The sequence below is a fragment of the Triturus cristatus genome, chromosome 7 (assembly GCF_964204655.1).
Source record: "Triturus cristatus chromosome 7, aTriCri1.1, whole genome shotgun sequence".
Lineage (NCBI taxonomy): Eukaryota > Metazoa > Chordata > Amphibia > Caudata > Salamandridae > Triturus > Triturus cristatus.
This window is the reverse complement of record NC_140590.1, coordinates 297,114,881-297,137,016: the sequence shown is the minus strand read 5'-3', so window position 1 is coordinate 297,137,016 and position 22,136 is coordinate 297,114,881.

The window sequence follows — 22,136 nt, the reverse complement described above, 5'->3', positions numbered from 1 at the left end:
TGGCACCCAGCTCTCCAGCCATCCCGACAAGAACCGCTCCATGTCCCCCCCTTCACAGCCCTCCGGAAAACCCACAAAGCTCAGATTGTTCCGTCGGGCCCTCCCCTCCGCATCTTCCACTCGCTCCGCCAGGCCCTTCTGCACCACTTCCAACGCCTTGACTCGCTTCTTAAGTGTCCCCACGTCGTCTTCCACTCCAGAGACCCTTGTCTCGGCCTCCGTGATACGATCCACGGCATTCCGCATGTCTTGGCGGAGCAGCGTGACATCCGCTCCCACAGCCCCAATTTTGGCATCTAGCATGTCTCTTGACTGCGTAATTGCAGCCATCAGCTCAGCATTGCTGGGGCCAACTGGCTGCGATGTGCTCGGGACGGCTGCGGTCACCCCATGGCCCGTGAACTTGTCTATCGGGCCCTGTTTGGCCTGGCCGCCTCCCTTGCCATCTCTCGTCATCGTGTGTCGCGGGATGCGCCCACCCTGTCCCGGTCGCACTCTCCGCCGCCGCGAGGGCCGCCCCCCCCGGTAGCAATATGGTTGGCCGTCCCTCGCCGCCGCTCTCCTCCAACACCAATACTTGATCGCCCCGGTGTGCAGGTGAGCCGAGGAATACACCCTCCAGTTGTTGACCCTCTGTCCGGGGGCCACCAGGCAGCGCTACCTCTATTGCACCATCGGGTATGGGGGCGGGGGGGAAAGGGTCTAGCCACCGCAGCCCGATCTAGCTGCCGAGACCCCCGCTGCCCCAGCAACATGTCCGTCTGCCGGCCTTCTCAGCGCACAACCCAGAGAGCCCCTCCGCGGTGCGGGGATTGCCCGTGTTCCCCGTGGTCCGACTCAACCACCGAACTCTCACCTCCCAGCCTCGCCAGCCGCTCCGGTTGTAGTAAGCTCATGAGGGGTGGGCCCCCTGGCCGCACTCCCCGCCACGGATCCAGGCAAGACAGCCGAAGCCTCGCCGCCACTCTCCTTCGGGGCCCCAGATGCGACACGTCCCCTCCTCCTCCTCCGGGCACGGCTGGTGACGGGGGGCACAGGGAAGGATCAACGCCCCCCCGGCGGCACTCACCAGTACGCCGTCGTCCCGCTCCGAGCGCCGCCGCCTCTCCCAAGCTGCACAGGTCACTTAGGGCTCCCAGGCCCCGTACGGAGCTCAACTGAGGCCTCCTGCGAAGACGGCGGCGCCGCCGCCTCTGCCACGCAAGGGCGCCGCCTTCTCTCCGTCAATAGGCCGCACAAGGCCGCAGGATATCAACCCCGGTTCCGCTGGCGTCCGAGCCCCGTTTTGCTCACCGGACCACTCTACAGGGGGGGGCACCGGTCTGCCACTCCTTCAGCCAGCCGGATGTCTGCGCGGGATCGGGTGGGCAAGATGTCAGGAAGGATTTTGCTATCGGGAGGTGCGGAGCTAGCTCAACTCACGTCCACCATGTTGGCTTGCTAAGCCACGCCCCACTTTAAATTGTTTTTAATGTGTATTAGCCAGTGGATTTTTGAAACCTGGTCAAGTCCCAAGCAGTCTTTCAGATGGATTGGATAAAGTGTATCTCTGCTTTAGCCCACACTGGGTGCCATAAAAGGAGTGATTTGGTTTGCAATATATCTTGTAAGAAACTAACCTAGGGGCATATCAACAACAACCGGCGATAATTATCGCTAAGCGCACTTAGCGCTAGGATAATTATCGCCGGCTAGCTTGAAACCCAGCGATAATCTCACGTTAGCTTGTTGATAGGGACAGACAAACTTAGCCATGATATCCTCCTTCCATAGGATATCATGGCTAAGTCAGAAAAATACCAGACGTAAAAAAGCAGCGTTAACCGCGGTTAGCGCTGCTTTTTTTGTCTCTAACTGGGTTAGCGATATTCTTGATAATAGGAGAAATGTCGCTTAGCGACATTTCTCCTATTATTTTACTCTGGAACGCCCCCTTTGCATCTCATTAGAGATGCAAGGGGAAGCGTAGAGTAAAAGGGTGCTAACATGCAAATTTGCATGTTAGCTGTGAGAAGTTGGCCTGATGTATGATGTCACTAGTTCTAGTGTACACCTTATATCAGTCCAAATACCCTTATGGTGATTGGTTGTAAAGTCAACCTTATAGACCAGCTATCCTAGTGGTAGCATGGACAAGAGCAGTCTTAGGCTAAACTCTGAATGGCATGTGAAGCCAGCTGTGATACCATATATAATCCCTTGAATACCAAATGAAAGGACACCACAACAGATATATATATATAAAATAAAGTGTATTTATTCTAGTCAAACCCTCAGCACTCTTTATGAGATTAGAGGTAAGTACAACACAGTCTTATTTATGCATAAATTAAGTCACACAGGTAAGTAATACAGTTAGGCCCTAGGGGCCACGCAAACCATATACTAAGTAAGTGGTATAAGGACCACTGTCACGGAAATAGAATAGGCCTAGGCCTAGGGAATCGCTGGGGTTACACTATACTACCAAAGGTTAGGAAGTGGGAGGCCCACGGGATTCGTGTGCAGAGTGAAAACACTCACGCGTAATGCGTAAAAGTCAATAGCAATAGTACAGTTTAGAAATCGATAGATTTAGGACACTTCCAGAGTAGCTAGGAAGTCGAGACTGGAAAACTAGACACTAGGATAGTCACTATCCTGATGAGCACCGGAGTACCCAAGTTACCTAGCCCACAGGCTGCGGGTGCATAGGGGGGAAGTTGCGTCGGTTTTCGTCGTCGACTCCTATGGATGCCTGAAGAAAGATGCTGACAGGCAGTCAGTGAAGAGTGTCCGGTGGATCCCAAGGCTGGGATCAAGAAGAGAGGAGACCTGCAAGCAGAAGGGACAGAGTGAAGGTCACTAGCCAGTGACCACGTGGAACCAGGAAGGAACCAGGCGATGTCGTGAAGATTGCAGGTGAAGGTGAAGCTTGTCGCTGCAGCCAGGAGGACCAGGAAGCGTCGAGGACGACCAGGACCAGGAGGCGAGCTGTCCCACAAAGGCTCTTGCTGTCGGCGGCGTCGAAGTTGGACTAGGACTCACCAAGACTTGGCAAGCGGAACCCACGCAAAACGGAGGACTTGCTTCTGGTGCAGACCAGGAAGGTCTGGGATGCTTCTCTTTTTCAAAGGAGCAGGAGCCAGTCTGGAGGAGCCAAACCAGCGATGAAGATTTCAGGGTGCGTCGTCACAAAGGCCACTAGCCAGCGGGCAAGCAACCGGACAGACGCGGCAAGCAGGAAAATGCTGAAGGGCCCCACGCAGAACTCGTGGAGTGTGGGGGGCTGATCTTCGGTGCAGATGGTGCTTGGGGGTGGGGCTTCTCAATCCCCGGTGCACAACTTCGAGGGGGCCTCAGAAGCTGCGCTTGAAGATACTAGCCACTTTTCCAGGTAGCCGGTCCCACGTCGCTCGTCGCCTCCACGGATCTCAGCTCTGCTGTGGATGTGGATCAGGGTCGGAGAAGTCTGGAAGTCAAGGCTCTGGTCGGGCTCTGCAGTCGGTTCCTCGTAGAACTTGGGCAAAGCAAAGGGTAGTCTCTTGATGGTGCCTGTTTGCACAGGGTAGCCACTCCTTGGCCACAAGGGAGATTCTTCAGTCTTCTTCTTTCGTCGAATGTCGAAGGTCCAGAGTTTCTGTTCAAGTTTGCAGGTTCAGGATAATCTAAAGTCTTGAGGCCCAACTCCCACTCTTATACTAATCTGGGGGGCTGGGATACCTGCTAGGTCACGCCTTATGGGTGGGACCTGGGAGGGGGTGGTTACACCCACTTCCCTTTGTCCAGTTTCGCGCCAGAGCTTGGGCTGGAGTGCCCCAGCGCCGGTTTGAACTGGACTATGCAAGGAACACCTTGTGTGCCCCAGGCATGTCTCATTCCTTTCAGCCCACCCTGCCCCAATACACTAAAGGCTGTCTGGGGAGGTGCTAGCACCTCCCCAAGCAGGAAACCTATTGTCCAGGCCTCCCTGGCTGGGATCACTCCCAGCTGCAGGAGGTCAGACTTGTGTCGTGGCAGCAGCATCCATTTTGTGATGCTGAGGCTTTGGTCAGAGGCTAACAGTGAAGTATGATTTTAACATGTCTTTCCCTCTAGAAGGGGGGAATAATATCCTCATGTCCAGAAATGGTATGGGGGTATTATTCCACAGTGTTAGACACCTTACACGACATGTTTCGATAAAGCCAAACCATAGTTACCATAACCGTCTAAGATTATAAGGCACTTTAAGAGTATATGGTAGGCTATATCATAGAACAGCTATAAGGTCATGGTTCCAAAAGCTGCAGACAGGCTCAGCTCATGCTAGAGCACCATCTCACATGTTACCAAGCACTCTGCCTCCAGGATTGTTAAGGCCTGCCATAGGAGTGACTGATAGGTACACATGTGTCTATATGTAAGTTAGGTATAGGAATACTACACCTAAGCAAGGGGTGATTACACGACCTTGCCCCAGCTGAGTGATCAGCCAGTTGTGTCAAAATGGAAGGCCAGGCCAGGGGTGGCATAATACATGCTGCAGCCCCTGGTAGGCCTAGGGTACACCTATGCCCTGGGTACCTAGGGTACACTGTACAGGGGCCAATAAGGCGATCCTATCCAAATGGGTTATGCACCTAAAGTACATAGTATTAATTTAGAGAGAGAACAGCAGGGCTGTGGGTCTGATTAGCAGGCCCACAGCCACATCTAAGTCGAAAACCAGTAAAGCAAAAGCAAAAAGTGGGGGTGAACATAGAAAGCAGACCCTACTCTCCTACACAACCCCCCCCCCCCCAAACTTAGAGACATTAAACTAACCTTGACCAGTTGAGTCTTCATGTTCTAAGTGGAAATATCTGGAGAGTCCATCTGCATTGGCATGGTCAGTCGCAGGTCTATGTTCCACTGTGAAGTCCATCCCCTGTAGGGAAATGGACCACCTAAGAAGTTTGGGATTTTCACCCTTCATCTGATTTAGCCACAAGAGGGGCTTATGGTCTGTCTGAATCTTGAAGTGAGTGCCAAACAAGTATGGCCTCAGCTTCTTCAGGGCCCAAACCACAGCAAAGGCCTCCCTCTCAATAGCTGACCAACGTTTCTCTCTAGGGGTCAGCCTTCTACTTACAAAAGCAATGGGCTGGTCTTGACCATCTACATTCAGTTGTGAAAGAACAGCTCCCATACCTAACTCAGAAGCATCTGTCTGGACAATGAACTCTTTGGAGTAGTCTGGACTTTTCAGAATAGGTGCACTGCACATGGCCTGCTTCAGGTCATCAAATGCTTTTTGACAGCTTACTGTCCACTGAACTTTCTTTGGCATCTTCTTGGAGGTCAAGTCATTAAGTGGTGTCACTATGGACCCATAGTTCTTAACAAACTTTCTGTAGTACCCAGTCAGGCCCAAGAAAGCTCTGACCTGAGTCTGGGTAGCTGGAGGAGTCCAGTCCTTTATGGTCTTGATCTTGCTCTCCAGTGGTTGAACCTGACCCCCACCAACTAGGTGGCCCAGGTATACAACCTTGCTCTGCCCTATCTGGCACTTAGTGGCCTTGATAGTGAGGCCTGCCTTTTGCAGGGCCTCTAAAACATTCCTCAGGTGGACCAGGTGATCCTCCCAGGTGGAGCTAAAGACAGCAATATCATCAAGATAAGCTGCACAATAATCATCCAACCCAGTAAGGACTTGATTCACCAACCTTTGGAAAGTGGCAGGTGCATTCTTCAAACCAAAGGGCATTACCACAAATTGATAGTGTCCTCCTGGGGTCGAGAAAGCAGTTTTGGCCTTTGCACTCTCAGCTAGTCTGATTTGCCAGTAGCCTGCTGTCAGGTCAAATGTGCTCAAAAACTTAGCAGCTGCCAGTCTGTCAATGAGCTCATCTGCCCTAGGTATTGGGTGGGCATCTGTCCTAGTGACAGCATTGAGACCTCTGTAATCCACGCAAAACCTAATCTCTCTCTTACCATCTTGGGTGTGAGGTTTTGGCACAAGGACTACAGGACTAGCCCAAGGGCTCTCTGAAGGTTCAATGACTCCCAGCTCCAACATCTTTTGTACCTCAACTTTTATGCAGTCCCTGACATGGTCAGGTTGCCTGTAGATTTTACTCTTCACAGGCAGACTGTCACCAGTGTCCACCTCATGGGTGCACCAGTTTGTCTGACTTGGGGTCAGAGAGAACATATGTCTGTAGGACTGCAGAACTTGCCTGCAGTCCTGTTGCTGATGGACAGTGAGGCTGTCAGAAAATACCACACCATCAACTGAGCCATCATCAGGGTTCTGAGTCAACAGGTCTGGGAGAGGGTCACTCTCTTCCTCCTGCCCCTCATCTGTAGCCATGAGTAGCCCCATGTCTGCCCTGTCAACATATGCCTTCAATCTGTTGACATGAAGCACCCTGTGGGGGCTTCTGGGAGTCCCAAGGTCCACCAAGTAGGTGACTTCTCCCTTTTTCTCAACAATAGTGTGGGGTCCAGACCATTTGTCTTGGAGTGCTGCTGGGGCCACTGGCTCCAACACCCACACTTTCTGTCCTGGCTGGTAAACAGTCAGTACAGCCTTTTGGTCATGCCAAGCTTTTTGGAGTTCTTGGCTTGCCTCAAGGTTTTTAGCAGCCTTCTTCATATACTCTGCCATCCTGGAGCGGAGACCAAGTACATAATCCACTATGTCCAGTTTGGGTTGTCTGAGAGGTCTCTCCCATCCTTCCCTTACCAAACACAGGGGTCCTCTCACAGGATGCCCAAACAAAAGCTCAAAAGGGCTGTAGCCAACCCCCTTTTGTGGGACCTCTCTGTAAGCAAACAGAAGGCAGGGTAAAAGGATGTCCCATCTTCGCCTAAGCTTGTCTGGTAATCCTTTTATCATTCCCTTTAGGGTCTTGTTGAATCTCTCAACACGCCCATTGCACTGTGGGTGATAGGGTGTGGTGAACTTGTAGTTCACACCACACTCCTTCCACATTGCAGTCAAGTATCCTGACATGAAGTTGGCACCTCTGTCAGAAATGACCTCCTTTGGAAAGCCCACTCTGGAGAATACTCCAAGCAGGGCCCTTGCCACAACAGGAGCTGTTGTGGTCCTCAGGGGAATTGCTTCTGGGTACCTGGTGGCACGGTCCACTATCACCAGTATGAATCTGTGCCCAGATGCTGTTTGTGGGTCCATTGGTCCTACAATATCTATGCCCACTCTTTCAAAGGGGACCCCCACCACAGGTAGTGGTATGAGGGGGGCCTTTGTGATGCCACCTGATTTGCCACTGGCTTGGCAGGTGACACAGGAGCGACAAAACTCCTTAGTATCTTCTGACATATGGGGCCAGTGAAAGTGAGGGACAAGCCTGTCCCAAGTCTTGTTCTGGCCTAAATGTCCTGCAAGGGGAATATCATGGGCCAAGGTAAGAAGGAAGCCTCTGAACTTCAGTGGTATGACCAACCTCCTGGATGCACCAGGCTTGGGGTCTCTAGCCTCTGAATACAGTAGCCCTTCATCCCAATACACTCTATGGGTACCTTGAGCATTCCCTGCTGGCTCAGCAGCAGCCAGCTGTCTGAGGGGTTCAAGAGAGGGGCAGTCTAATTGAGCCTGCCTCAGATCTGCCCTTGAAGGTCCCCCTGTCCCAAGAAACTCAACCTGATCAGGTTAAAGTTCTTCTAGGACAGTTCCTTCAGGGCTCTCAGAATCATCCTCCTGGGAGGGCTGATCCACCACCTGAGGCAGGGGGGAAGGCACAGCCTTAACCCTACTGCTCTTTCTCTTGGGTTGTGACTGGTCCATAGTTTCAGGATCCAGCACTTGTTCAGTGGTGCACTTTTTGGCCTGTGACCTGGTCACAGCAAGGACATGTGCATCTATCCCCAGCATTTCTGCATGGGTCCTATACTCCACTTCAGACCAAACTGAAGTTTCAAGATCATTGCCCAGTAAACACTCTACAGGAAGGTCTGAACTAACAACAACTTTCTTGAGGGCAGTTACCCCTCCCCAGGAGAAGTTAACAATAGCCACACTATGGGAGGTAGTGGCATTGCTAGCGTTGGTCACTAGGTAATTCTCACCTAGTATGATCTGTCCAGGGTCCACAAAAGCAGGTGTCACCATTGTGACACTAGCCCCAGTGTCCCTGTAGGCTTGAGCCATTCTTTGGTTGATAAAAGGAGTCTGTCTGTACTTGCCCAGGTTACTGGGGCCTACAGTAGAGGACAAAACCAAGTCCCCATCACAGATCAGAACAGCCTGAGTAGGTACTCTGACTAGGCCAGAATCCTCCTCAGTTCCCAGGGTTAACCCTACTACACCCTTTTGCTGGGAACCACCACTTACAGCTGAACTAGGGGGTACAGTTGCCTTAGGGGCAATGGTGGCTGGGGGCTTATCCTTTTTGGTGCACTCACTAAACCAATGTGAGTTGGACTTACAATAGTTGCACCATGGTTTCTTTTGGCCATCTTTTTTTTTATCCTTTTTGGGACCACCCTCCCCCTGAGCCTTTTGGGGGCCTGGTGAAGACTTCTGGTCTTTTGGTTTCTGATCATTACCCTTCTGGTCTGCCTTTTTCTGATCACCGCCCTGGTTCTGGTTTTTCTGCTTAACTCTAGTCCTGACCCATCTATCTGCCTTCTTTCCCAATTCTTGGGGAGAAGTCAGATCAGAATCAATCAGGTGTTGATACAATAGCTGGTTTTGACAGTTGTTAAGTGTCTGTTCTCTCATGATCAAATTATACAATCCTGTATAGTCCTTAACCTTACTTCCCATTAGCCAGCCTTCCAGAGCCTTAGTGGCACAATCTACAAAGTCAGTCCAGTCCTGAGTCTGTGTCTTCTGGGTATCCCTGAACAACAACCTGTATTGTTCAGTGGTTAGGCCAAACCCATCAATCAGAGCACTCTTCAGGACAGTGTAATTATCTGCATCCTCATCACCAACTGTGAGGAGCTTGTCTCTACCTTTCTCAGAGAAGGAGAGCCACAAGATAGCTGCCCACTGACTTTGGGGTACCTGCTGTACTTTGCAAGCTCTCTCCAAAGCAGTTATCCATTTGTGGATGTCATCCCCACACTTGTAGGGAGGGACAATCTTGCTCAGGTTTCTATTATCATAGTGCCTGTCTCTATCCTTAGGGATATTGCTGCCACCAGTGGGTTCTGACCCACTTAACTTTTGCTCTCTAGCCAGAGCAAGCTTCTCCTTGGCAAGGGCAAGTTCTTCCCTCTGAATCCTCAGATTAGCTTCCCTCATTCTGGCTTCATGTTCCTTTCTCTCAGGGGAAGTCATTCCCCTGTGAGAGGAAACACTAGAGATGCTAGAGACATGGGAGTGGATGGATTCCCTTGAAGGGGATCTGTCCTTCCTGCTTCTCTGTGTAAGCCTACTTGGGGGTCTGTATGGGGGGACCCCATGCAAACTCCCATGTAAGCTTAGGTTAGCCTGGCTAAGTCTTCCTACTTGGCCCTGGCTGTCTACCTCTTCATCTGAAGTCCCATCTGACTCATCTGTGGTGGGTAGACCCTCCTTTGTACCTAGGGTACCTGCCTGAGAGGCTTTAAGAGCATCATACTCCTCTAGGAGTTGTCTTAACTGAAGGAGGGTAGGGTTTGCACCCTGTTTTATTCCTCTGGAGGTACACAATTGTCTCATCTCCTGGAATGTTAGGGTATCATATCTAGAGGGGGTCTTCTGCAGACCTGATCCTCCTGAGAGAGCATCTACTTGATCTCCTCCCAGAGACATGATCTAGTGAGGGTGTGGTGTGTGCACCTACCTACACTAGTTGTTTCTACTAAACCTCTCTGGTAGTTGTAGTCAGGGTGTGTTACTCCCTTCAACCTACAACTACTAAGTCCAGTAGGACTTAAGTATTATAATCTATGTTATATGTACCTAGACAATATCTGTGTGATCTTTCAATTTAGTATCTTTAAGATTACAATGGTATTACAACAGCAAGGTCAGATCCCAACCGCTGCTCACCAATGTGAGAAGTTGGCCTGATGTATGATGTCACTAGTTCTAGTGTACACCTTATATCAGTCCAAATACCCTTATGGTGATTGGTTGTAAAGTCAACCTTATAGACCAGCTATCCTAGTGGTAGCATGGACAAGAGCAGTCTTAGGCTAAACTCTGAATGGCATGTGAAGCCAGCTGTGATACCATATATAATCCCTTGAATACCAAATGAAAGGACACCACAACAGATATATATATAAAATAAAGTGTATTTATTCTAGTCAAACCCTCAGCACTCTTTATGAGATTAGAGGTAAGTACAGCACAGTCTTATTTATGCATACATTAAGTCACACAGGTAAGTAATACAGTTAGGCCCTAGGGGCCACGCAAACCATATACTAAGTAAGTGGTATAAGGACCACTGTCACTGAAATAGAATAGGCCTAGGCCTAGGGAATCGCTGGGGCTACACTATACTACCAAAGGTTAGGAAGTGGGAGGCCCACGGGATTCGTGTGTAGAGTGAAAACACTCACGCGTAATGCGTAAAAGTCAATAGCAATAGTACAGTTTAGAAATCGATAGATTTAGGACACTTCCAGAGTAGCTAGGAAGTCGAGACTGGAAAACTAGACACTAGGATAGTCACTATCCTGATGAGCACCGGAGTACCCAAGTTACCTAGCCCACAGGCTGCGGGTGCATAGGGGTGAAGTTGCGTCGGTTTTCGTCGTCGACTCCTATGGATGCCTGAAGAAAGATGCTGACAGGCAGTCAGTGAAGAGTGTCCGGTGGATCCCAAGGCTGGGATCAAGAAGAGAGGAGACCTGCAAGCAGAAGGGACAGAGTCAAGGTCCCTAGCCAGTGACCACGTGGAACCAGGAAGGAACCAGGCGATGTCGTGAAGATTGCAGGTGAAGGTGAAGCTTGTCGCTGCAGCCAGGAGGACCAGGAAGCGTCGAGGACGACCAGGACCAGGAGGCGAGCTGTCCCACGAAGGCTCTTGCTGTCGGCGGCGTCGAAGTTGGACTAGGACTCACCAAGCCTTGGCAAGCGGAACCCACGCAGAACGGAGGACTTGCTTCTGGTGCAGACCAGGAAGGTCTGGGATGCTTCTCTTTTTCAAAGGAGCAGGAGCCAGTCTGGAGGAGCCAAACCAGCGATGAAGATTTCAGGGTGCGTCGTCACAAAGGCCACTAGCCAGCGGGCAAGCAACCGGACAGACGCGGCAAGCAGGAAAATGCTGAAGGGCCCCACGCAGAACTCGTGGAGTGTGGGGGGCTGATCTTCGGTGCAGATGGTGCTTGGGGGTGGGGCTTCTCAATCCCCGGTGCACAACTTCGAGGGGGCCTCAGAAGCTGCGCTTGAAGATACTAGCCACTTTTCCCAGGTAGCCGGTCCCACGTCGCTCGTCGCCTCCACGGATCTCAGCTCTGCTGTGGATGTGGATCAGGGTCGGAGAAGTCTGGAAGTCAAGGCTCTGGTCGGGCTCTGCAGTCGGTTCCTCGTAGAACTTGGGCAAAGCAAAGGGTAGTCTCTTGATGGTGCCTGTTTGCACAGGGTAGCCACTCCTTGGCCACAAGGGAGATTCTTCAGTCTTCTTCTTTCGTCGAATGTCGAAGGTCCAGAGTTTCTGTTCAAGTTTGCAGGTTCAGGATAATCTAAAGTCTTGAGGCCCAACTCCCACTCTTATACTAATCTGGGGGGCTGGGATACCTGCTAGGTCACGCCTTATGGGTGGGACCTGGGAGGGGGTGGTTACACCCACTTCCCTTTGTCCAGTTTCGCGCCAGAGCTGGGGCTGGAGTTCGCCAGCGCCGGTTTGAACTGGACTATGCAAGGAACACCTTGTGTGCCCCAGGCATGTCTCATTCCTTTCAGCCCACCCTGCCCCAATACACTAAAGGCTGTCTGGGGAGGTGCTAGCACCTCCCCAAGCAGGAAACCTATTGTCCAGGCCTCCCTGGCTGGGATCACTCCCAGCTGCAGGAGGTCAGACTTGTGTCGTGGCAGCAGCATCCATTTTGTGATGCTGAGGCTTTGGTCAGAGGCTAACAGTGAAGTATGATTTTAACATGTCTTTCCCTCTAGAAGGGGGGAATAATATCCTCATGTCCAGAAATGGTATGGGGGTATTATTCCACAGTGTTAGACACCTTACACGACATGTTTCGATAAAGCCAAACCATAGTTACCATAACCGTCTAAGATTATAAGGCACTTTAAGAGTATATGGTAGGCTATATCATAGAACAGCTATAAGGACATGGTTCCGAAAGCTGCAGACAGGCTCAGCTCATGCTAGAGCACCATCTCACATGTTACCAAGCACTCTGCCTCCAGGATTGTTAAGGCCTGCCATAGGAGTGACTGATAGGTACACATGTGTCTATATGTAAGTTAGGTATAGGAATACTACACCTAAGCAAGGGGTGATTACATGACCTTGCCCCAGCTGAGTGATCAGCCAGTTGTGTCAAAATGGAAGGCCAGGCCAGGGGTGGCATAATACATGTTGCAGCCCCTGGTAGGCCTAGGGTACACCTATGCCCTGGGTACCTAGGGTACACTGTACAGGGGCCAATAAGGTGATCCTTTCCAAATGGGTTATGCACCTAAAGTACATAGTATTAATTTAGAGAGAGAACAGCAGGGCTGTGGGTCTGATTAGCAGGCCCACAGCCACATCTAAGTCGAAAACCAGTAAAGCAAAAGCAAAAAGTGGGGGTGAACATAGAAAGCAGACCCTACTCTCCTACATTAGCACCCTGTTGTTGATAGGGTGCTAGTTTTATCTCTGCTTTTTTGGCTTTTAAAGCCAAAAAAGCAGAGATAAAGCCCTTGTTGATATGCCCCCATGGGGCATATCAACAACAACCGGCGATAATTATCGCTAAGCGCACTTAGCGCTAGGATAATTATCGCCCTGCTAGCGTTGATTTTTATCTCTGAGATAGCGTGCTATTAGCAACGCTTATCTCAATAGCGATAAAAATCCTCACGCTAAGTGGCTAACGGGAGATTATCGCTGGAAACCCAGCGATAATCTCACGTTAGCTTGTTGATAGGGACAGACAAACTTAGCCATGATATCCTCCTTCCATAGGATATCATGGCTAAGTCAGAAAAATACCAGACGTAAAAAAGCAGCGTTAACCGCCGTTAGCGCTGCTTTTTTTGTCTCTAACTGGGTTAGCGATATTCTTGATAATAGGAGAAATGTCGCTTAGCGACATTTCTCCTATTATTTTAGTCTGGAACGCCCCCTTTGCATCTCATTAGAGATGCAAGGGGAAGCATAGAGTAAAAGGGTGCTAACATGCAAATTTGCATGTTAGCACCCTGTTGTTGATAGGGTGCTAGTTTTATCTCTGCTTTTTTGGCTTTTAAAGCCAAAAAAGCAGAGATAAAGCCCTTGTTGATATGCCCCCATGGGGCATATCAACAACAACCGGCGATAATTATCACTAAGCGCACTTAGCTCTAGGATAATTATCGCCGGCTAGCGTTGATTTTTATCGCTGAGATAGCGTGCTATTAGCAACGCTTATCTCAATAGCGATAAAAATCCTCACGCTAAGTGGCTAACGGGAGATTATCGCTGGAAACCCAGCGATAATCTCACGTTAGCTTGTTGATAGGGACAGACAAACTTAGCCATGATATCCTCCTTCCATAGGATATCATGGCTAAGTCAGAAAAATACCAGACGTAAAAAAGCAGTGTTAACCGCGGTTAGCGCTGCTTTTTTTGTCTCTAACAGGGTTAGCGATATTCTTGATAATAGGAGAAATGTCGCTTAGCGACATTTCTCCTATTATTTTACTCTGGAACGCCCCCTTTGCATCTCATTAGAGATGCAAGGGGAAGCGTAGAGTAAAAGGGTGCTAACATGCAAATTTGCATGTTAGCACCCTGTTGTTGATAGGGTGCTAGTTTTATCTCTGCTTTTTTGGCTTTTAAAGCCAAAAAAGCAGAGATAACGCCCTTGTTGATATGCTCCAAAGCCCTTGTTGATATGCCCCCTAGTTCTCTGTGAATAACTGTTTCTGATTTTGAATGGGGTATGGCTACGAGTCACCTGAGGAACTTAGGGGCATATCAACAAGGGCTTTATCTCTGCTTTGTTTGGCTTTAAAAGCCAAAAAAGGAGTGATAAAACTAGTGCCCTATCAACAACAGGGTGCTAACATGCAAATTTGCATGTTAGCACCCTTTTACTCTACGCTTCCCCTTGCATCTCTAATGAGATGCAAAGGGGGCGTTCCAGAGTAAAATAATAGGAGAAATGTCGCTAAGCGACATTTCTCCTATTATCAAGAATGTCGCTAACCCTGTTAGAGACAAAAAAAGCAGCGCTAACCGCGGTTAACGCTGCTTTTTTAAGTCTGGTATTTTTCTGACTTAGCCATGATATCCTATGGAAGGAGGATATCATGGCTAAGTTTGCCTGTCCCTATCAACAAGGTAACGTGAGATTATCGCTGGGTTTCCAGGGATAATCTCACGTTAGCCTGTTAGCATGAGAATTTTTATCGCTATTGAGATAAGCGTTGCTAATAGCACGCTATCTCAGCGATAAAAATTCACGCTAGCCGGCGATAATTATCCTAGCGCTAAGTGCGCTTAGAGATAATTATCGCCGGTTGTTGTTGATATGCCCCCAATTCACTTGTATTTGGATTTTACTATTCTCCCCAATGCCCCTAATCCCGTGTCATATGTGACAGCTGGGACCCCTTTAGCATTGTATAGGGTTAGCATCTCTTTAATTATCTTACAGCCTAATCTGGAGGCAAACCTGAATATGCCCTTGTTATATTTTTGATATATTGGATGTAAAAATCTCCCTATGATGCTTCCATCCCCATTTGCCGTGAACTGTATCCCTAAGTAAACTTTTTTGTGTTCTGGATTTTATTCCTCTTAATAAAAAAAGGTGTTAGTTCTTCCCCTAGTTCGTCAACAGCTCATAGTGAAAGTTGTTTCCGAGATTAATTTTCCGATCTTTCCCTTCAATGTGATCTGTGAAGGAATTGATCAGGTTTTGTAAGCTATTCGGGGCTAGGGCCAGAAGGGCCACTTCGTTGGCATATAATAGTGTAGGAATTTCTCCTTTACTGACTCTTGGGCTGTCCGCACCTACCGACTGTAGTTTTCGTCTACCCCATTAATATACAGGGAGAAAAGGAAAGGCACAAGGACGCAACCCTGCTGCACCCCCACCCTATATTAAAAGGTGATTTTAATTCTCCCTTTGGCTCACCACAGTCTGATCTTAAGGTGCTCCTAGTCGATCCAAGCATTTCCACAATTTGTTTTGATTAACCAAATTGAAGGCACAACTTAGATCTAACAAACATATTTACAGGGAACCTTCTTTGGCCATGGTGTATTTTCCCATCAAGACGTTCAGGTTAAGCGACTGCTCAACCGACCCCAGTATATTAGATAACATTTCATTTTGTTCAGCCCACACTTCCTATCATTCTAGAATGACCCTATCCAGCAATTTAGCCGAAGAATCTAACAGGGATATGGGACTACTGCATTTCGGGTCATTCCTTAATCCCTTCTTAAAATTTAAACAATTACCAAGGTAGCGCAGGTTGGAGATATGAAGCCTGCCCCTGCTGTATTAAAATCTTTGTCAGTATCCATCGGGTCTCCTAAATTTCCTTCAAAAACATCCTTTTACTCAATGCCTGTCATTAAAGATTTTGTTGAAGGTATTAAAAAGATAAATCCTCCCTTCACGAGACCATTTCCTCCTTGGGACTTAACATAGTCCTCTCTTGCCCGATGAATCCTCCCTTCAAACCCCTTCATAAGGCTTCTCTCCAGAACCTATCTTGAAAGGCTTCCTTCTTGGTAGCCATTACATCAGCTCACAGAGTTAGCAAGATACAGGCTCTCTGTTAACATGAACCTTACACAGTATTCCATAGCAACAGGGTAGTGATGAGGACCCATCCTAAAATTCTCCCTAAGGTAGTCTCAAATTGCATAATCCTTTGTTATCAAAAAGCGAACAAAACCCTATTCATTAAACCTAGGGCCTGCTCTACCGGGGGTAAATCATCTACTGCTGCTTTGATTAGGAACATCCAAATTGCTGAGATTTGTAAGTCTGCAACTTGGAGAACAATTTGCACGTTTACATGACTCAATTGTCTTGATTCGGATGCTAAGGCTGATGCCCAAGTGGGGCAAGCATCTCTGAAGAATTTGTTTGCCAAATTTTACTTTTCTCCTTTATTATCTCTTTCTTCACTGAATCTTTGAGGAATAAGCTTGCAAATCTATTCACTACTTATGATTATCAGTGGAGCTCCCAGGAGAGCAAAGGGATGATTTCTTACCTGTAATCCTAGTTTTCTTTCATGGGAATCACCATTGAAATCATAAGCAAAGCTCTCTCCACGCTGACGGAAGAGATAATAGACGTATACCACTATACTACTGAGTCACTCGTCAAAAACAATTGAGTAAACTGCCACGCACAGGGCATGGCGGCTCATTGGAAGTCAGAAGGCCCTTAAAGATCCAGGGGCCTATTATCAAGGACGGCGTTAAAATTATCGCCGGTTTAGCGGCAGAAAACTGTCGTTAAAGCGGCGATAAGTGGCTTGATAATATGCCTTGGAGAATTCCAATAGTAGCCCATGTTCACACCAGAACATGGACTTCTATTGGAATTCTCAAGGGCAGATTATCAAGCCCATTATTGCCGCTTTAATGGCATTTTTCTGCCGCTAAACTGGAGATAATTTTTAACGCCGTCCTTGATAATATGCCCCCCAGTGTCCAATTTACATTGTTTCAATGCTGATGCCTGTACAGGCTACATTGCTTTGTATAATTCCTTAGCTTTCTTTGAAAAGAAGTGAAAAGCGTTTGGTAAGGATGTTTTTAAAAGATCACTTTTCATTTTTGTTTAAGTGATTTTTAAGGGTATAACTCTTTTTCCCTTCTAAATTTTAAATTAATTCCATGAACATTGGCACTATAGCCTTTTTTTAGACTGCAAAACTTTAACATGTCAAAATGTCTGTCACATATGTTTCCTGGTGTTTTCCGATGTAAGGCGAAGTAGATGTCACAATGAAATAACTACTCCAGGATCCCCACATGTGGATGGGACTATTCTGTGCTTATGTGTTCAATGGAGAACTAGGATTACAGGTAAGAAACTATTCCTTCCCAGACTTACCTGACTGACGGTAAAGAACATAATTGCTGCTGCTAGGATGTTCATTTTGGTCCGAGTTGCAGATGTTTTGAATACTGACGGCAGGGGCTGTTGTATGACAGAAGCTGACAAAAAAGAAAGACATACTGTAGGAAAGTGGGATCTGCTCTCATGGTTGCGCTGGCGGCTTCCTAACAGCACAGACAGCCCCCAGGCTGCCCAAAAAAGCAGCCCACAGCTAGAACTCGGATACCGGCCCTTCGGCCATTTCCCAAGTGCCCGCGTTACCAATCCGACCCTGCCTTCGAGTGAAGGGGTCACTCCCCTGCATCTGCAATCACCGCAACAAAGCTGGTGTTCCTGTCGTCCTACGGACTGCCCGAGGCCCAGCAACACAGGTGGTGGTTCTGCAGCTCCCTAAGGGCTTTGCAATTTTGAGGACAGTATCTTTCGTCTGAGCCGCTGGGACCAAACCTCTTTATACTGCGTCAACTTGCCATTGCCAAGGCTTGATGACTCTGCACTCCAGAGATCTTCAAGTTACAAGAAGCCTCCAGCACCTCATTCCTGACTTATTGATCATTGTGACAACTGGTTTGTGTAAGAAAAGACATACAGCTACCCTTCCAGTAATAAAAAAGATCTAAAGATATTTGATCTTTAGGCAAAAGAGCAGAGCTTATTCTTACCCGTATTTACCATCCATGCGCTGTGTGGGGCCAGTCCTGGTGTTGTTGTACTTCTAGGAGCAGAAGTCAATGTTGTGGTGAATTATGAACGGGACAACACAGTGCCTTAAAAGTAAAAATTATAAGTATTGCTACATTTTAGTGTACAGTAATACATCAGAAGGTGAGATATAAGTACAATATAAATACATGACAAAACACATATTAAGATTTCTGTTTTGGATTAAAAAACGAGTGAGAACAATCCTCTATAATTTGTTTTTAAAAGAAATGGCAAACATATATCTGTTTTGGATTTATAGTGTGTTAGTCAACTTGTTAGCACAGGGAAACACTGGTCTATGTAGGCGGTTTGCGTTGTAAGACATACCCTGTATGTTACCGTGCTGGAGGTCCTCTGATTTACTCCAGTATTGGAACTTTCCTAGATCGACATGCTTGAATCATTCCCAGTCGTCGAGGTGGGAATCCCCAGTATATCAAAACAGCAATGCAAAGTCAGCATAAACTAGAAAAACGGTCCTAGGCCCATTTCAGTTTTGTAACATATCCATCTCTTTTTTGTAAAAGAGACCAAAGACTAGGCTTTGGCCTATCAGAATACCCTATCCTCTAGAGCACTTCTGAGAGAAGCTCAGACCTTTAGATTTTCACAACATTAGTGCAATAAGCATTACCGTAAAGGTCTCAAAAGGTGAGTTTCTCAGGGGAGGATGGTGGGTTGCATGTGAATCTATGAAAGATTCCAATACTGGAGAACTATAGTTACAGGTAAGAAACTTATTTTCCTACTCCAGTATTGTAACTTTCATAGTCACATGCTTGAATCAGAATAGCTAGCAGTTAGAAGCACATTTTTGTCGGAACACCCTACCCTCTAGAACACTCCTGAGAGAACCTCAGACCTTCAGATTTTCTTCCGCATGTTGGGCTAGGGAGTCTCCACTGAGCTCTGTTCAGTTTTATCCTTAGCTACTCTCTTGTGAGGTTTTTCTAAACTCTTCTTCAGTATTTTACTTATTTGGCTTGCTTAATCTACAATCCTGATGTCAGACAAGGAGAAGAAGGGTGTTTTCAGAGCCTGTGCCACCGGCTCTAAGCAAAGACTGCATGTTGATGACCCTCACAAGGACTGTATCTACTGCCTGTACCCTGACCACAAGGCCTATGATTGTAAGGTATGTCGTTCCTGTAGGAAGGTGGATATCTGACTATGGTTACCCCCAACTTTTTGCCTAGTGTCTAGCTGGTTTATCGACTTAGTTGGCCTGAGATCCTGCCATTCAGGGTCTCAGGCTGTCTGCTCTCTCTTTAAAATGGACTCCATGTACCCTAGGTACATACCCAATTGGTAAGGATCACCTTATTGGACCCTGTACAGTGTACCCTAGGTACCCAGGGCATAGGTGTACCCTAGGCCTCCCAGGGGCTGCAGCATGTATTATGCCACCCCTGGCCTGGCCTTCCAATCAGACACAACTGGCTGATCACTCAGCTGGGGCAAGGTCGTGTAATCACCCCTTCCTTAGATATAGTATACCTATATCTACCCTTAAAATCGACACATGTGTACCTGTGAGCCACTCCTATGGCAAGCCTTAACAATCCTGGAGGCAGAGTGCTTGGTAACATGTGAGATGGTGCTCTAGCATGAGCTGAGCCTGTCTGCAGCTTTCGGAACCATGTCCTTATAGCTGTTCTATGATATCGCCTACCATATACTCTTAAAGTGCCTTATAATCTTAAACGGTTATGGTAACTATGGTTTGGCTTTATCAAAACATGTTGTGTAAGGTGTCTAACACTTTGGAATAATACCCCCATACCATTTCTGGTGATGAGGATATTATTCCTACCTTCTAGAGGGAGAGACATGTTAAAATCCTACTTTGCTGTTTAACTCTCACCAAAGCCTCAGCATCACAAAATGGATGCTGCTGCCACAGACACAAGTCTGACCTCCTGCAGCTGGGAGCCCTCCCAGTCAGGGAGGCCTGGACAATAGGTTTCCTGCTTGGGGAGGTGCTAGCGCCTCCCCAGACAGACTTTAGTGTATTGGGGCAGGGAGGGCTGAAAGGAATTAGACATGCCTGGGGCACACAAGGTGCTCCATGCATAGTCCAGTTCAAACCAGTGCTGGGGCACTCCAGCCCCAGCTCTGGCGCGAAACTTGACAACGGTAAGGGGTTGTAGCCATCCCCCTTCCTGGTCCCACCCATAGGAGGGACCTTGCAGGTAGCCCAGCCCACTAGCCCAGTATATTAGAAGGTAGCTGAGCCCTGCAGAATTAGATTATCCTGAATCTGCAACTTGAACAGAAACTCTGAACCTTCGACATTCGACCTCAGGAAGAAGACTGAAGAATCTCCCGTGTGGCCAAGGAGTGACCACCCTGGGCAACCAGGCACCATCCAGCGACCGCTGCTTGCTTTGCGACTGATCCTACGAGGGACGACTGCAGAGACTGACCAGCGCCGAGACTTCCAGACACCTCTGACCCAGATCCACATCTACAGCAAAGCTGAGACCCGTGGAGGCGACGAGGAACGTGGGACCGGCGACTTGGGAAAAGTGTCTAGTAACTGACTAGCGCGACTTCTGAGGCTTCCTCGAGGCTGTGCTTGGGGAATTGAGAAGCCCCCATCCCGAGCACCATCTGCAAAGAAGATCAGCTCCCCACACTTCACGTGTTCTGCGTGGGGCCCTTCTGCACCTGAGTTGCTCGACGTGTTGTCCGGTTGCTGGCCCGTTGGCTAGTGACCTCTGTGACGACGAACCTTTGATTTCACCTTGCTGGTCCGGCTCCTCCAGACTGGCACTCGCTCCTCTGTGAAAGAGAAGCACCCCAGACCTTCCTGGTCTGCACCAGAAGCAAGTTCTCCATTCTGCATGGATTCCACTTGCCAAGGCTTGTTGGGTCCTAACTCGACATCGACGCCACCGACAGCAAGAGCCTTCGGGGGACAGCTCGCCTCCTGTTCCTGGTCGTCCTCGACGTCTCCTGGTACCCATGGCTGCTGCGACAAGCTTCACCTCTTCACCTGCATCTGCACGACATCACCTGGTTCCTTCCTGGTTCCTTCCCGGCTCCTGGCTGGTGACCTAGACTCTGTCCCTTCTGCTTGCAGGTATCCTTCCTTCTTGATTCCATCCTTGGGATCCACCGGACACTCTTCACTGACTGCCTGTCAGCAACTTTCCTTCAGGCATCCATAGGAGTCAACGGCGAAACCCAACGCAAGTTCCCACCTATGCACCCGCAGCCCGTGGGCTAGGTAACTTGACTACTCCGGTGCTCACAAGGGTATTGACTATCCTAGGGTCTAGTTTCCAAGTCTCGAACTCCTAGCTATTCCGGAAGTGTCCTAAAACTCTTAATTTCTAATAACTACTATTTCTATTGACTTTTACGCATTACGCGTGAGTGTTTCCACTCTGCACCTGAATCCAGTGGGCCTCCCACTTCCTAACCTTTGGTAGTATAGTGTAGCCCCAGCGATTCCCTAGGCCTAGGCCTATCCTGTGTTCGTGACAGTGGTTCTTATACCACTTACTTAGTATATGGTTTGCGTGGCCCCAGGGCCTAACTGTATTACTTACCTGTGTGACTTAATGTATGCTTAAATAAGACTGTGTTGTACTTACCTCGAATCTCATAAAGAGTGCTGAGGGTTTGACTAGAATAAATACACTTTATTTTATATATATATCTGTTGTGGTGTCCTTTCATTTGGTATTCAAGGGATTACAAATGGTATAACAGCTGGCTTCACATGCCATACAGAGTTTAGCCTAAGACTTCTCTTGTCCATGCTACCACTAGGATAGCTGGTCTATAAGGTTGACTATACAACCAATCACCATAAGGGTTGTTTGGACTGATACAAGGTGTACACTACAATTAGTGACATCATATATCAGGCCAACTTCTCACATTGGTGAGCAGCGGTTTGGATCTGAGCTTGCTGTTGTAATGTTCCTCACAAAAGATGAGATGCTACTGTGTACAGGAGGAAAGCAAAGGTGTGTATAGATTGGGAATCTTGATTTTTAAAGACGAGAACCCTCACTCACCCAAAGGTGACATGCTTCATCATTGGGTCCCCTCTTACACACTGCAACCACAAGGTATACAGTGTGGGCTACAACTCTCCAGGAGAGAGGAGCGTGAGGTGTTTTGAGAGGATGCCAACTAAGGCAGGGGGAGTAAGGGCAGAGTGTGAGTTAGAAAAAACAAAAAGAGTGTATATAAAACTAGCTACTGGGTAACAAAATTCAATTTACTATTAGTCCCCATCAGCTAGAGTTAAAACGAGGTGATATA